The following is a 16270-nucleotide window of genomic DNA, read 5'->3' as shown; positions in this document are numbered from 1 at the left end:
TAGTTGATACTCCTGAACACACGAACATATTATGTAGTATAAAATAATCCAATGTGAGCATTTGTGTTTGGTAAAAAACACACAAATTATTGTACCTTTTCACTAAGGCTATTTCAGAACCAAAATCCAATTTCAACTGCAACATTCCGCCACCCTACCCTACTTAGAAACAGTCAAAGTAATAACGTCATGACAGAGCTCTGTTTTGCATCGGTAAACAAACAAGCCGGCGAGATCACAGAGCGCTCTTGCAGGGAAATTTCGTGCTGATACTAGGCCAGTTGGCAGCACTGCTCGTGTTGGTAGCAGTGTATATGGATTCAGTAGTGGTCGGGACGCCGGAGAGGCATGATGTGCTGGAGACCGCTCCGCCCTCATGCGTGTTGTAGTGTGTGTGTCGACGGAACCTATGGAGTCCTCCCCCTTGCTGATATATAAAGGTAGGTTCTAAATAATAAATACCCAATGTAATTCGATCACTGCCTACCTAAGGAGTTAGAAAACCTCCCTAACTTATTGGAAAGTAGTTATTTGCTGACCATTCGAAATTAAATCAAAGGGTGTTTTAATTGATGACATATCTTATTGAAAAAAAAACTTTAGTTTAATTTCCGTATTGTATTGCTTCAATTTAAGTGAAAAACAAGGTAGACGCTTATGTAATAACAATATTAATCAAGTATATGTCAAATGAATTAATCAACCAGCTAAATGTTTGTATAGCTAATCCTAAGTATAATTTACTACAGTAACAGCATACACATTTTCCAACGAGATTGTATTGGTAAAGTTCAGTTTAAAATTGGAAATGATTATTTGTTACTAGTAGCATCAGAGTAGAATGAACGGTGAATGTTTTTTTTTTATCAAAGTATCAGGAATCAAAAATAACATGTTTAATTCCAGTAAGACAATACATTGTGTGTGGAAAAGTCAATAGGGCATTATGTTGTTTCATATTTTGTCAAGAAAGAATACAGGTCAAAACAACAAATCAAGAGAGAACAAAAAATACTTACAGATAAGGAAAACTACAAGAGAAAAATATACATATTACGGTACTATATAGAGGTATAGGAAGTTCTAGACAATCATTTAAGTTGTAGGACGGGTGGTTTAGATATGAATTATTTTAGCTTTAAAGACTTTGTAGCGAAGTGATAGACATTTTTTAATCACTTTATTCCGAAATTTTAGGCCCAGGACTCGTTGATTCTTCTTTTTTTGTCAGTCTAACATGCTGTGTATAAAATTGATGTTGGTTCCTAGTTTTAAAATTGTGGAGTGATTATTCCTGGTGGAATGGTAGTCCACATCCTATATACTTTACTACTAGTGAAATATATAAATTAATAACAGTTAAAATATTAAAATTTATGATGCATTTACGCATAATAAGAATTTTTAAACACCAATGACGGGTAAAAAAATATAGCCTAGAGCTGGTTGTGAAAAAACAGTATAAAAACTGAGTCAAAACAAACACACAAAATATCACGCATAATGTTTGTAACGTCTGTTTATAGTTGACAGTTTTCGTTTTTACGTTGGAGAGGTTTCAAAGCGATTGCCAGCTGAGAAACGTAATGCGATTTAGCGTTTTGGTTGATTCATTGATTGAAAGTACTGAAACGAACTGTTGCATATGTAGTAGATTGTTAACTTGTTGTATATTTGGTGTACTTGGTGTATGTTAAAATAATATTTTTGGTGTGTGTGGGTAAAAAAAATATATTTATAATATCGAAGGAACAAATAAATAGCTACTAAATATTTTGCTATATAGCTTGATACTATGAATGCTTTTAAGTGTTTTTATTTACAAAATAAGTACAATGACATTCTTAGCACTAAATTTAACAATGTTTATTAAGACCGTCTTTTGCGGCTGGCGTACCTGGTCATCAGCACTTGAATAAATATCAAACAGCAATAATTAAATGAATTGAAGTAAACTGTACTTCTAAAACAAATTAAGAACCCAAAAGAAATACATTTTTCGTAAAATGGAGATATTTTAACAAAAAGAACATAGGCTATATATTTTAATAAAAATAGTAAATAACAATTAATAAAAATAACCTTTACTATTTTTGTTTTTAACAAAACAATAAATTTTTCTTTAAAATCTATATTTATTTTTCAAAAAGAATATAAAAACAACTAAACAATTTCAAAAAAATTCAAGACTTTACTAAACAATTATATAAATAATTATTAATATTTTTTATGAAACTGAAAATGTTTTTCTAAATATTAAATTCTTAAATTAACTTCCATCTTTTTGACCAAGCATCTTTTAAGTAATATAGCTTGATAATATAACTAACTAACTAATATGGTTGGGACATTTTTATTTGATACAAACATAATTTTAACTTGAATTGCACAAGACCGGCCTCTTTGACAGAAAACAAAACCGATTTTGTTTTCAGAAAACGCTTAAAACGATGCTTAGATTTTGTACGTCTAATTAAAAAAGGTTAGCACTAATCCATCAACGAGACTCAAACATTGATCGTACAATATTGCATACTTGAGTTTACACATTTTCTTCTCTAGGCATACGCCCACCCAGATTTTAAGAGTTCAATTTGGAGCTTTCATAACGATAAATAAGTAACAGGGGTTTAAAATTGCATACTACTTGTGTACTTTTTGAGGACAGTTGGAAATATAACAATTTCATGCAGGGAAAAAGCCTGAGCCATTAAGACTTCCTGAAAACAAATCCGACACACATGACAAAACCAAGTTGATATTAATTATACAATAGGGTTCCATACATTTACCAGATGAATCCAAGTTCAATTGAAATATTTAAAATTTACATCATTACTAACTGAATTGAAGTGAAATATATTACACCTTCTAAATTGATGATGGGTTTGTCAATAATTAATGGTAATTCAACATAGACTCACTTCACAAATATCCAATATTAATTGAATAGATTTAATGCCTTTACTTAAATGAGACTATAAAAACACAGTAGCATTTCTTTTATAAAGGGATGAAATAAGCTTAGTGTAAACCTAACAATAGGGTTTTCAAATCTTATAATCCCAGCATAAAGTTTAATTGTTCCTGAGGCTAACCTTATCTCTTACATTTACCAAAATGGGTTAATCGTAGTTTAATTAAGTTGTGGTTTATTTTGCGCATATAAATACAGTTTTACTTTAAATAGGTTTTAGCATTTTGCTAAATATTAGTATTAAAATTCATTGTAGTATCCCCGGAACTGTAATAATGAGTAATACTGTTTTATATTACCTGTGGTCAGTTCCAAATTGTAACTTTCGTAGATGCTACATGTTTCGGCGAGCAGCTATTGTCAAGGAATGTACATAAATATCCTCTTGTATAGCTTCGTTGTTGGTTTACACACTGGGCACTTAGCACACGACACGCACACATAAATAAATAATACTTTTGGTTGGATAGGCCTATCACGGGTACGAAACTTTGCCGTTACACAACCGGGAACAGACTCAAAGCAATGTTTCGTATCCGTAATAAAGAAGCTTTTTATATCCAACAAAAAGTATTATTTATTTATGTGTCGTGTGTTAAGTGACATGTGTGTAAACCAACACCGAATCTATACAAGTGGATTTTTTAGTGTACATTCCGGGACTGTATGTTTGACAATGGCAGCTCACCGAAACATGTAGCATCTACGAAAGTAACAATTTGAAACTGACCACAGGTAATATAAAAGCAGGATTAGTATTAGTATAATAGTAGCATGTATGGATATGAAAACAAAATAGAAAGTAACCTATTTCAACGAAAAGTAAAACAAATTAGGTTAGTTGTGGATTTAGGTTTTTAAAATGCAATTGTTATGTCGAATATGATTAAGTTGATACATAATATTTTTAGCGATGTTTAACTCAGTCGGCATTTTATGCTCAATAGTCGGTGTTTAAATGTATGTAGTAGTTGAATTACCTGCTGGAAGACCTTTTGAATATCAACAAAAAAATGGTAAAAAAGCGTTCGAGCAGAAAAATAGCTAAGTGGAAAAATACCTTGGTAAAAAAAGCTGACCCAAAATATTACTAATGTTTGAAAACATGGCAAAACTTACTTAAAATATCTTTGAATACACGGTTAAAAATGTCGAAACGGAGTGAGGTATGATAAAGAACAACTGCACGATCAAATTATTGAACTTAATCATTCAAAATCTTTGACTACTTTCTACCCTTGTGTCGGATGGAGCAAGCAGTGCAACATTAAACCAAACAACAAATATACAAATGTTTCAGTTGTCCTGAAAACCCTCTTTTTGGTCATTGACTGTTGCCGGTAGATGTTGTATACGGTGGATATCAATAAAACTGAGTAAGTTTACGATATTGACAAAATAGTCGAACTAGGTGTTCCTGCTAACACAAACGGTCCCTACTTACACTTTGTAATCCTATTGCCATTTAGGAACTTGAAGTAGTTTGACTCAAGTACACCTTTTTATCATATCTAATGTATAGTGGTTGTCAAGGGCAGGTAACATATAAGTAAGGATTATTACTTATCATAGTGTGTTGTGTTAATCACTAAATACAATTTAATAGTACTGATGTAACAGGCAGCCATTTGACAAGGAAAGCCCCGTGATGATACGTGAATATGTTAAAATACTTAGGAATTTAAAAGACTGTGTAGAGTTAAACTCTTAATATTTTAACTCATTTATGGTCTATGAGTATCGTATTAAATTTGTCATACGTTTTATAGCGGGTGTATAATGGTCACTTAACTAATTTATAGTCAATTAGTCATTAGATTTTTAACTAAAGGTTTGCATGGAATTGCTTGAAAATTTCTTTGACAGCTTCTTTAACAGTTTGACTCAGCGTACAGCTTTTACCGGCTCAGGATTTTATGCTGCTAAAAGGATTTTGAAATCCCTTTTAAAGATTTAACTTTTGACGCGTTTCACAAATTTGCACGTCAAAAAGTGTTTCTGATCAAACTCGCGGTGTTTACATGTAAATGTATAAGTTCAAACTCGTGAAAAAGTTTAAATTGTTTCAAAGCTATATGATTTTCTTGAATATACCGACAAGATTATTGAAATTTTTAGAAAATTTGAAAACATTTAAAATATGAGCTGGAAAGAAATCTTAAATTTACACTTATTTAATTTTTAAAAAGTAATGTACTGTTTTTGTATAGCCTATATGCTATCCTTTCTTACCTGGAGTTTTTTTTAAATCTGTACATAAGGTTAAATATAAACACTTTTTATGTTGTATTGGGATTGACTTTTGTGATTGAATTTGCGTGCAAGAGGTAAGTTATTTATAATTTATCAAATACGTTATGGCATTGTTTTCACAATTTTAAGGCAACTTCTCTAAAAATACTGATGAACATGCTACGCAAATATCCCGAGTATACCAGCTATTCCTTTACGACGTAGATACAAATCTATGACGGAGTATAGAACAAGTACACGCACGTTTTACATAGCTGTAAATATGCATATGCTAGTTATCTCACCAATGGAGGCGGTTGGGGCCCGATGTTATTGCCTTTGAAAATACATGTTTTGTAATACGTTATAAAACCACTTTTCCTTTATCTGATTGCATACTGTTTCACCAAAATATAAACGCTGACTTACGGTATTGGTTTTAGTGGTGTAACTAGTCTGCTTCGCCAGTATATAGATTGCAATTTAAAAAGTCAAACACTTATGAAATTTAAGATACAATTTTAACGTTATTCGAACAAAAGTCTGTATTGTGGACGTAATTGAAATTTAAGTTAAGTTTGTCCTTAGATTGTATTCGAGAATTTTCAAAAGAGTAAGATTTTTTAGAGTAAAATCCTTACCGTATGTGAGACGGTAAATAAGAAATCTTTGTTTTAAACATTCAGAATGTTTAAAAATTGTTCTAATTGGAAGTTAAATACAGAATAAAAAATGGTAACAAGGAAAAATAAATAATAAGTAATAAGTATTACACCAGTTACAAACATACATCATATAAATTAACTCTATGGTAAAATCAACTCTATGAGTTCCGGTAAAATTATACCGGTAACTCTTGTTTGAGCGTGACCATGCCTCGAACAGCTATCTACGCTTCTATCCCATACCACGTCTGATGCGCTCCGGGAACGAGATTTAATTATTTCATATTAAAGGTGCTTCTGTCTATGAATATTGCATGTTATCTCACATAATTTATTATTGTTGTTTAGTTCATTATTTACTATCGTTAACCTTGTCATAAAACATGAACATTACTGTTGTAGCTGTCAAACTATTATCTTATGTAAATTGGTGTATTGCCGTAGATAAAAAACTCATAAATGAGTGAAAAACGTGCATCACAAAAATCAATACACATAACCAAGCTGCATTGCTGTAGCTCTAGGCATTTTTTCTCCTATACAACTGATTTTAAGTAATACAAATTTCACATAAATTTATAGTGTATAGATTTTCTATAGTATAAAATATATTATGCCACAAAAACGTTGTGAAATATAAATGTAAAACATTTCCAGGTATTATTTAGTGCGATGGTATCATATTTTGCTGTATCGTTTGAGCGTGAGGGACGGACGTGGTGTGAATTAATAAAGACCAACGTCGCGTCACGCCACTGCCTCATAAGTTCTCATGTGGAAAACACAATTTGAAAGCTTTTAAAGAATATTTATATTCGTATTAACTCAAACAAAATAAATTTATGTAATTTTGAATTACATTAAAAAACGTGTTAACATTAAACAACTATTAATTCGAGTAAATACTAAAAAACACTTATTTATAAATCATTGACATAATTTAGGTAAGCATACAAACAATATGCTGTTTTTTCCCCGAACACTTATCAGATGTATGCATCTTAAGTTTAAAAATACTAATCAAGAAATGTCTTAAAGAAACTGTTTAAATATTAGTTTGTATGTGTTGTTATACCGTCACAATTATTACACAACAATTACAATTATTACAATTATTTTTGGTTTAAAATTTTCAGATATTGAGTTTAATACAGCTTTGCTTGTCATGATTTAGTAGGTAGTTACTTTATATGAAAATATGATTTAATAATAGTGTATTTTATCTCCTCTGCTATCTACCATTCTACATTCTAGGAGTTTCAATTCTAACCTCACACTAACATCATGATATAAACATCGAAAGTCTTCGTCTTGGGAACAATTGCTTCAAGCAAATATTATAATACTTTTTGGAGCTTTTTGGATCTAAATGAATTGGAAGTTTCAAACACCGATAACATACGATGTAACATTCAATACTGCAACACCACGTTTTGAACAGTTTTAATATTTACCAACTTAAAGTGATTTTTCATCCATTATTTGTACAAAATAAAACCCAACCCTCCTTTGATAACTTAGACCACGCTGTTCTGGGTCTATTTAGGCCTAAGTCAACTAAAGAGACTTAAAGAAATTCCAATGATGTAGGCTTAAAATATATGCATCGATGAGAAATCCGCGTATAGTAAAAACGTCCTATTACACTCCGTAGAGATCCATACAATTAGGCTACAGTCGTCCTCATATTTTAAAATGCATACAATATTCGATAAATGTGATATCTTTATTTAAGTGGCTCAATCCGTTGAAATAATGAGCCCTTAAGCAAAAATGTAGATAAATTTGGCGTTGTTGAATGGATAAATCAATTTACAGGGTTCTAGCCTTTAAAAAATAAAATACTTAGAATAACGTTGGTTTGGTTAAACTGTAAATGAACACTGACAAAACAATTGGGAGTTTCACAGTAATGTAGTTTCCAATGGCCCGGGAGGTTATTAATGTTTGGGTCTTTTGTGTTTTGCTGGAAAACGGAGTTAGATTTTGAATAGAACAAGTTAATTTGCATTATTCTCCTGGAAAGCTCCTAGTTTTTTGAAAGAATATGACATTCATATAGCTGCTATTGAAATATATTATGATAAGAAGTATTAACACGAATTAACAAAATAAATAATTGGTTGTATGGTTTGAGTGCTCCTTTTGTCTAGCTTTTAGTCCCTTTGGTTTTTTCCTAGTGAGTACTCTTAGACGAAAATATCTCAACAGAATTAAGCAACCTAGAACAAGAATCTTTAGCAAACATTGTAGACGTTTTTATTAGGAATTTTTTTTAAACCAATGTTATATGAGGATCTTGAAGTTACTGGGATAAAGGGGTTTAGTAAAATGTTTAAATAAAACACTTTAGGTGAATAGCTGAGTAATCAGAGCTTACTTTTCGTAATCAAAATTTAATTTAGAGATTCAGATAACAAACAGAATATCCAACGCTTCAATCTTTACACCCACCACCACTTGTACACATGCTCATAAACTGACGATTAAAACTACTTGAACTTCCATTTCAAAATTAGAGCTTGTTAAGCCATTAGCGTTGAAACATTTAAAACTAGTATTAACTCCAATAACTTATCAGATACTTAAAATTTGCAAGGAACAGTTGTTGTACTCTTCTTAAAACATGTCGTTTTAAGTATCAATGACCATGCATCCACGCATCCACTCTATCAACATCGTCGTCATAATGACGTGTCGTTACTTTACACGAGCTTCCAACATCAACATTATGATAAAAAATTTTATCTCTGATGATTGATGTTTGTTCATAACAATACGAGGATTAAAATACTTGTATATACATTTTGTTGTTTCATCCTTTCATAAACACAAACTTCAAACATCAAATTATCATTTTGGTTGTCTGATGGTTATCATTGGTTATTTGCTGAACTATATTAATTGGGTTCGAAAAATATAATGAGGCTTAGCATACTCCATTTTGTTTTTCCTATGATATTTAGCATTTGAATATTAGCGCGATTAAAGAAATAGCACCTGGGGATAGAGCTTTGCTCGGGGAAAGTCATTGGCATAGGCTACTGGGAGAAAAATTAATTTTTGGTCAATGCAATCTATCTAAAACATATTGTTTTGCAGTCTATTTAACTTCTGTTAAAATAATAATATCGTAGTTGACTTTGTTTGTAAGCAAAATTTATGCTTCTAAAATAAGTCCGTATAGGTACAATTGTTTTTTAACCAACACACCCACAAAACATTAAATAGAAAAATAAGAAGTGAAAAAAAAGAAGAATCACATTTCCTTTATTACTAACATCAAATAAAAATACCCCGCCACAGCAAACCTGCAGACTAAGCGAATTTCCATTTGCTTCCATTTGATTCCAGATTGGATTTTAAATAAAATCTATTTAAATAACATATATTTTTTGTGGAGGGTAAAAAAGTGTTTTTTTAGTCGTATCATAAATGTTTTTATTTAGAAAACCAGTGATGTATCAGAAAATATGTTATTGAAATAGCACCCATCTAACAATTTTTATTTTGTAAGACCATCAATAATTTAATATTCACTGGAATAAGAAAATAAACTAATTAATAATAATAATAAACATACGAAACATAAACATCCATTTTTTCAGTCATGTTGTTCAGATAAATGTGTAATATAACAGCTTTTTCTTCTATCTCGAAAAAAAACATAAATAATTATTGATACTGCTCTTTAAATAATAAATCCATGAACATAATTTAAATAGATTTATATTGATTTATATTGATTTATTTATATTGATTATATTGATATTGATAATATTGATTTAGAAATAGCATAATTATAAGCATGGTAATCATAATATGTAAAAAATACAAACTGATCCGTCGTTCATAACATTGGATTATCCAAATTATGTGTTTATTCAATTATAAACCATTTAGATGGCTTGAATAAAATCGGATGATCACAAAATAATTCATACCATAGATACATCGATTGTAATAAGCTTGTTTGTATGCGAGAAACAATGTTTTTTATTTACCAAGTAATTTCTGACATATTGGATATCGTGTTGGCTACGTAAAAAAGCGTGTATGTTTACAAATGATACTAAAACGTGTTGTTATTGTATACCACACCGATAACTGAAATTCATGACGCATTTCAGATTATATATAAAATAAAATCGAAATGGTAAATCGGATATTGTTGCGTAAGTCGTGAAAGAGCAGATAAAGTGGTAAACGGATACAGTGGCTTGACTTACATAAAATCTTCTTCCTTAAGGAGAAATGCTTGACAGAAAATCGGCTTTGAGGTAAGCTAGATAGATGATTGTGACATAAGTGTAAAGGAAGTCATGAAGTGGTTTTGTAAATCGTTTTGTGGCGTCACATGTAAAATCTACTTACAAAACATGGATTGTCCATTGCCAATTAAACACTCAACAATAATTGTACATATTGTAAGTAATTCTAATTTAAACAATAAGGCTATTCAACTTAAAACAAAAGGATAAACGTTTAGTACTTCTGGATTGAGCATTACGTTATCTAGCAGTATGTTTTAATATGATTTCATATATTTTTCTGAATCGGTGTGGTTGGTGTAGGCCACAATAGATCCGTAATAAAGTTGATCTTTTGTAAAAGGACAGAATATACAATTAGCAAAGAGTGTAGAAGCAAAAGTGTTGTGAAAAACTTGTACAAATTCCATTTCCTATAGTTGAGTCAACTACTAGTACGATCGTAAAATCTTTACAAATTATTTTTTACTCATGTTTCCATACGACAAGTACATTCATGTTTATCTCTTTACGAAAATTCATCAGTATTTTTTCATGTTGAATAGTTTAATAGGTCGTTTACGCATGATCCATAAATAGGTTTCTTTTTATACATCTAATTAAATTAATATTACTATTGTATCAAAACAAGTTTAAACTACTGGCAATGAGGGATGTGAAAACACTCTCCCTTCTCAGTCAAAGCGGCCTGTGTAATCAATATTGTCAGCCCGAGAGGCGGTGGATTACCAAACCCTGCGAAAGTGAAACGCATACATTTACTTAAATGGCTCCAGCGATTTCCTTCCTAGAATGGCTGTACTATTCGCTTTGGATGTAAACAAATTCGTCTCTGACAAACTTAACATGAGTCCCCTAATTAGTTGTGTTTTTTGAATTAGAGTGTATAAATTGTTCTATTTAAGAGGAGTATTACAAAATATTCTAGTATGTTATGTCATGCCATTAATTAATGTTTCATTTATACATTTTGCATTCGTTCGATCTAATTCGTGGTATCCATCCAACTATTGAAGCAAGAATTCTTTTTTCGATATTTGATTACGATTCTAACTAGGATTATATTGATTGGCATGAGGACAACGAGAATATTACCGACATTGCAAAATGTTCCAAAACTCTACGTTTCGTATGTAAAAATAGGTTATTATAGTAAAATTAAAACAAACTTGAAATTGATTTTTTATCAATCTTCTTTCCCTTCTTAGATCCACTTTCATAACCCGTTATACTTACACGGACTTGTTTTGAGGGGACTAAACGCTGTGGGTCCTACGCATGGACTAGTAATTCGTATCTTCAATTAGAAGCACATTTGATTAAAACCGGATTTTTAATCCATATTTGAACTGTATACATTTATTCCTTTAACAAACTGGCCAAAGTAAATAATTGTATTTGTTAAGAGTAGAAAGTTTGAACAAGTTTAAGATAATTGACAAGATTACAAAGTTTGAAGCTTATAGAAATTTATTGTTCGTCACTATATCTGCAGTCTTAACAGGACAAGAACAGGTTTCCATTGTTTTTGTACTATCTTCGATTTTATGATAAACTTAAGTTTACAAAGTCAGGAGTTAAGAATTTAAAGTCACTATTTTCAAAGAATTAAACTTCTCTCAATTAAATGCTCTAAGTTAGCACTTAATACCTCGATTTAATTTTTCCTCAAAATATTTTTTTATTTAACGGAAAGTCTAAAAATCAAGTGGATGCCGAAATGATAAAAAATCCACCAACACCTAGCTTTAAACTCTATCTATTATTTTATAGTATAGGAATCCTAGAGAGCCATACTTACTACGACTTAAAAAGGGATACACAAAGTACTGAGAAAATAATTGTTTAGGAAACAAAGCTACTTAATACCACATTTTCATGATGTTCAGAACTTAATATTGACATTTAAATAGTAATAAAATGTGCCAATCAAAGATGTAGATCAAGACGGCCAAGACAATAGATGATTTACAAACAGCCTTGAAAGTATTTTTCTATTGGATTTCAAATATATTGAGTAGAAAATATTCTTACTAAATAGAAAATTGCTTAGTGCATGACATTTATAACTCTGCTTGTTCAACATTATAGCTTCAACAAGGGACTATGTCATCAACCCAAATTTATTATGGTTCTTAATTAGGTAAACACAATGTTACGGCATCGTTAAATTTCTAAACACCCAAGATGCACAAGATGCTACACTGTAAAACTTTACCGGAAAGTATGAACTACCTTGAGAGATTTCCAATAAAAAAGTTGTATTGATAATTAAAATTAATAAATTAACTTAAGCAATATTAACATTATTTTAAATTTAATTTATGAAATTCCTCTTGTGCGCGTTTTATGCAGAGTTATCATTAGTTTAAAATCAATGTCTACTGTAGAAATCTGCCTGGCAGAGGACGTATTTCCGTTGTGCTGAAAAACAACTAGGCTCGTGCTCTTAGGGAAGGGGAAAGGAGACCCAGAACTGCCGTCCTCTTACACAGTCCTCTTGCATGTGGGACATGGCTGGGAAAGTCCAAGAGAAGTTGATCCGTTCCCGACTGAATTCAGCCGAGGTTGCTGCGGGGGACCTAAACCCTCCTCAGTACGGCTTCAGGAAGGGGCGATCAACGGTCAACGCTATTGAGGAGGTGAAGCAAGCCGTGATGAGAGCTGAGGATTTTAATCACTACTCTCGTTGGGTTGTGCTGCTCGTTACACTCGATGGATGTGCGAAACGCGTTTAATTCTGCGAGATGGTGTGATATGTTGGACACACTAGAGAACACCTTCCACGTCCTGGCATACCTCATGCTCATTATAGTGGGTTACCTCAGGTTCAAACTCCTCATGTATGATACTACAGGTCGATGAGTGTCACTTCTGGTGCTGCCCAAGGTTTCATACTTGGTCCGGACCTTTTGAACGTTGCCTACGACAGCCTCCTTAGGTCTGAAATGCCTTAGGAAACAGTTTTAGTTGGGTACGTAGATGACATTGTGTAATAATAGCTGCTCGTAGCGTTTGGTTGACCGGCAGTAGAGGTGGATTAATACCTTACCCAGTTTCTGACGGCTCGTGGTTTTTCCCGGTCGTAACTGTTCAGGATGGGCAAAGCCGTGTCACCCGATTGCGTCCACTGCCCGGGCACTCCCGACGACGAGGAGCACACTTTCTTCCGCTGCCAGCGTTGGAAAGGGCCCCGTCTGGAGGCTCATAACATGGGGCCAGTTGTTGGTGGACACGGTCATCCCGATGATGACGGAGGGTGAGGACAATATTTCACCTGTGTGTCACATTTCGTCCAGGGTATTCTTCCTGACGAGAAGTCTTTCTTGACCGGGATACAGGCTAGGTCATAATGGAATTGAATGCCAGAAACGACGTGATCCCTGAGAGCCTAGTTCACACGTTGACCTGACCTGAAGTAATGTGACAAACAATCCAAGGTTTGAGTCCAACAGAGTAGAGCGCGTTTTTTAGTGCGTAGTCTGATAAGCTCAGGGGTCTCACACTGCAGGCTGGCCACCTGTGTGCGTAAAAAGCATTTTTACCTCCTCTCTCTTTAGAGAAAAAGTCTATATAATTAAATAACCACCTTTTTACTGAGTGTATGAGTAGGTCTTCTCTTAATATTCATTATTGATTTGCTTATTGGCCTACTTGATATATTCTAGTATGGATATATAAGTACTGTTACGCAATGGTATTTTAAAAAGAATATACAAAGTTGAATTATAAGATGGTCTCATTGGTAAAGTAAATTAAACTCGTTCTCTTAGTGTAATTGTGCCATATAAACTACCATTTAATTCTAAAGTAATCTTATTGAAGAGAAAGCTTCATATGAAGAGTTAAGTTTTATACATATGTACTAAAATACAGGATTTACTAGGTTCTTCTCCTTTGTCAATAATTTTCAATATAATAGATCTAATACACATCAATGTACACATTGTTATAAAATTCCCCGAATCCATTGACTACTTATGTACTTGCAAAATTGTTGGTATATAGCCAATTTTTAAACTTCAAGAATATAAACTAAAATAAAACACGTTTTTAAATAATACTGTATGTTCTAAAGGTTTTTCAAGGATGTATAAAATTGTATCAATCTTGTCCGGTTATTGTGCGAAGTTTTAAATAAAAATATCACAAGAGGAAAACTTTAACGAGGATCTCCGGTAGATTATATGACATACTCTCCATTCAATCTCAGTAAAGAATGTGAACAATTTAATACTTTTCTCGTACATAGGATGGCAAAATAATGTCGTTCTCATATCTTTATTACAATGTTTGTTACAAAAGAATGTGTTATTAGAAAATATTATAAAGGTACGACTGGTATAGATTTAAGGGTAGTGCTCCTTTGTGTTAAAAATACGTAAACCAAATAATTACTAAGTGCAAATAAAGCGTAGCAATTAAATACATGCAGTTGATCATAAGTATTCATCTTAAACCCGTCTACAATTATTACTGTATTAGTTTATTTGTATTGTAGCCATTTCTTTGAGTTTGAGGATTTTTAGTTTGAATCTATGTAAGTATTTTATTATTGAATTTAATTGAAGCTAAGGTGAAATTGTACTCTATTTTACTCTAGCTTTTCATTAATGCTGATCTTTGATGGATAATATTTTTAATGATAAGCCTGAATATAAGTATTACATGTAGTATGTGTTTGCTTAAATTATTAGAGTTCACCCTAAATCTAATAGCTCATGAAAATGAGATTTGAGAAATAAAATTAATAGTTGAAGAGAGGGTGAAGATATTAATCTGTTAATCCTTAAAAGTATTTTTATTCAGTGTCTCCAATTTTATGTATGCATTTTTGGTATAACTTACTAAACATAATTTTTGTATCAGGAGATACAAATAGAAACAAAACTGATTTATAACCTTGAGAACAATTAATTCCTACTTGAGTTTTGTAAATGCAAAAATTGTTTATCATTGGTTATTGACTCTTGGGAAAACAATGTAAAAATCAGTAACGTCATGAATTTTATACAGATATTGGTACGGATTTGTATAATCTATAAAAATAAAACGGTTCAAGTCCACGGTAAATACAATAATTTAAGTGCAGTTTTTATTTTATATTAATAATTTCTATATGTTTCATAATTTCTTAAAACAAATTTTACGCTGTATAAGACACGACGGGAATCCAGCGGAACATATCGGTAGTTAGCTGGAGGAAAGTGTTTTCTCCGAACCCAACTAATATTTTATGGTCAGACGAATTACATTCCTTAAACCCCTTCCCCACACATGTTTTTATAATTTAACCTTTTACATTTTAAAAAGTCATAACTAAGGAACATTCAATTTTAACATTGTTATGGAATTTTCCTACAGAAATATATACCGTACTATATCCACTATAATATAACCCAAAAAAACATTCTAAGAAACACTTATTACCACAACAATGCCACTTATTACTAGTAGGCAATACAAAATTACTGAATATATATGGATAAACATGTTTATGTAATGACGAATACTGTTAATATCACATTTTCATTCCTTACCTACTAGATTAAAGGTTTTATAATCCACTAGTTTGGATTTACTCGAGGCAATCTTGAAAACAATATAAATTCAAACTCAGAAGTAACAATTTCACTCAAACCTACATTATTATTAGTTGTCTGTGGTATTGTGTAAATTGACAATCAGATGGGAGATTGAAACAGTGATTATAATTGTGTATCATCCATTATACAATTTGTACTGTCTTTGTTAGCGTAATACAATCCTGGGGTATGTAAAAGGATTGACACATACTTAATGCGTTGATTCTATACTCCTGTACATATATGTTTTGTGTTTTGCAATTAACTTATAGTTTCATTTATAAGACACACGTTATATTATATATTGCCATTGAGTTACACATTATATTGACACAGGTTAATTAGGAGACGATCTCAACAGATTGCACCACGTTTCTTAGTGCAATTAGTGTATAGTTTCATAAGATATGAATGCAGAACTAGACTTATGGCATATGCTTGAAACATTTTTAAAGGTAAATTTAAAACGTCAATTTAAAAACCGTATTTAATTTGAATAAACTAAATGTGTTTCAAATACAGGTCTTTAATGAAACAGTC

At 31.7% G+C, this 16270-nt stretch overlaps 1 protein-coding gene across 1 annotated transcript in view; it reads left to right on the top strand.

The window, feature by feature from the left end:
• Positions 1 to 242: 242 nt before the first annotated feature.
• The window catches only part of LOC128994093 (cyclic nucleotide-gated cation channel beta-3-like), a 50205-nt gene continuing 34177 nt past the window's right edge, over positions 243 to 16270 (top strand). Inside the window, exon 1 of the mRNA XM_054418350.1 lies at positions 243 to 440. The gene's annotated coding sequence lies outside the window, so the exon portion shown is untranslated. The remainder of the gene's footprint in view (positions 441 to 16270) is intronic.

This window comes from Macrosteles quadrilineatus, unplaced genomic scaffold (assembly GCF_028750875.1).
Source record: "Macrosteles quadrilineatus isolate MER2022 unplaced genomic scaffold, UCM_ALF_1.0 Scaffold_5__1_contigs__length_97177068, whole genome shotgun sequence".
In the NCBI taxonomy this organism is placed as follows: Eukaryota; Metazoa; Arthropoda; class Insecta; order Hemiptera; family Cicadellidae; genus Macrosteles; species Macrosteles quadrilineatus.
Note: the sequence above shows the minus strand (reverse complement) of the source record. Positions and strands in the feature narration are given on the sequence as shown.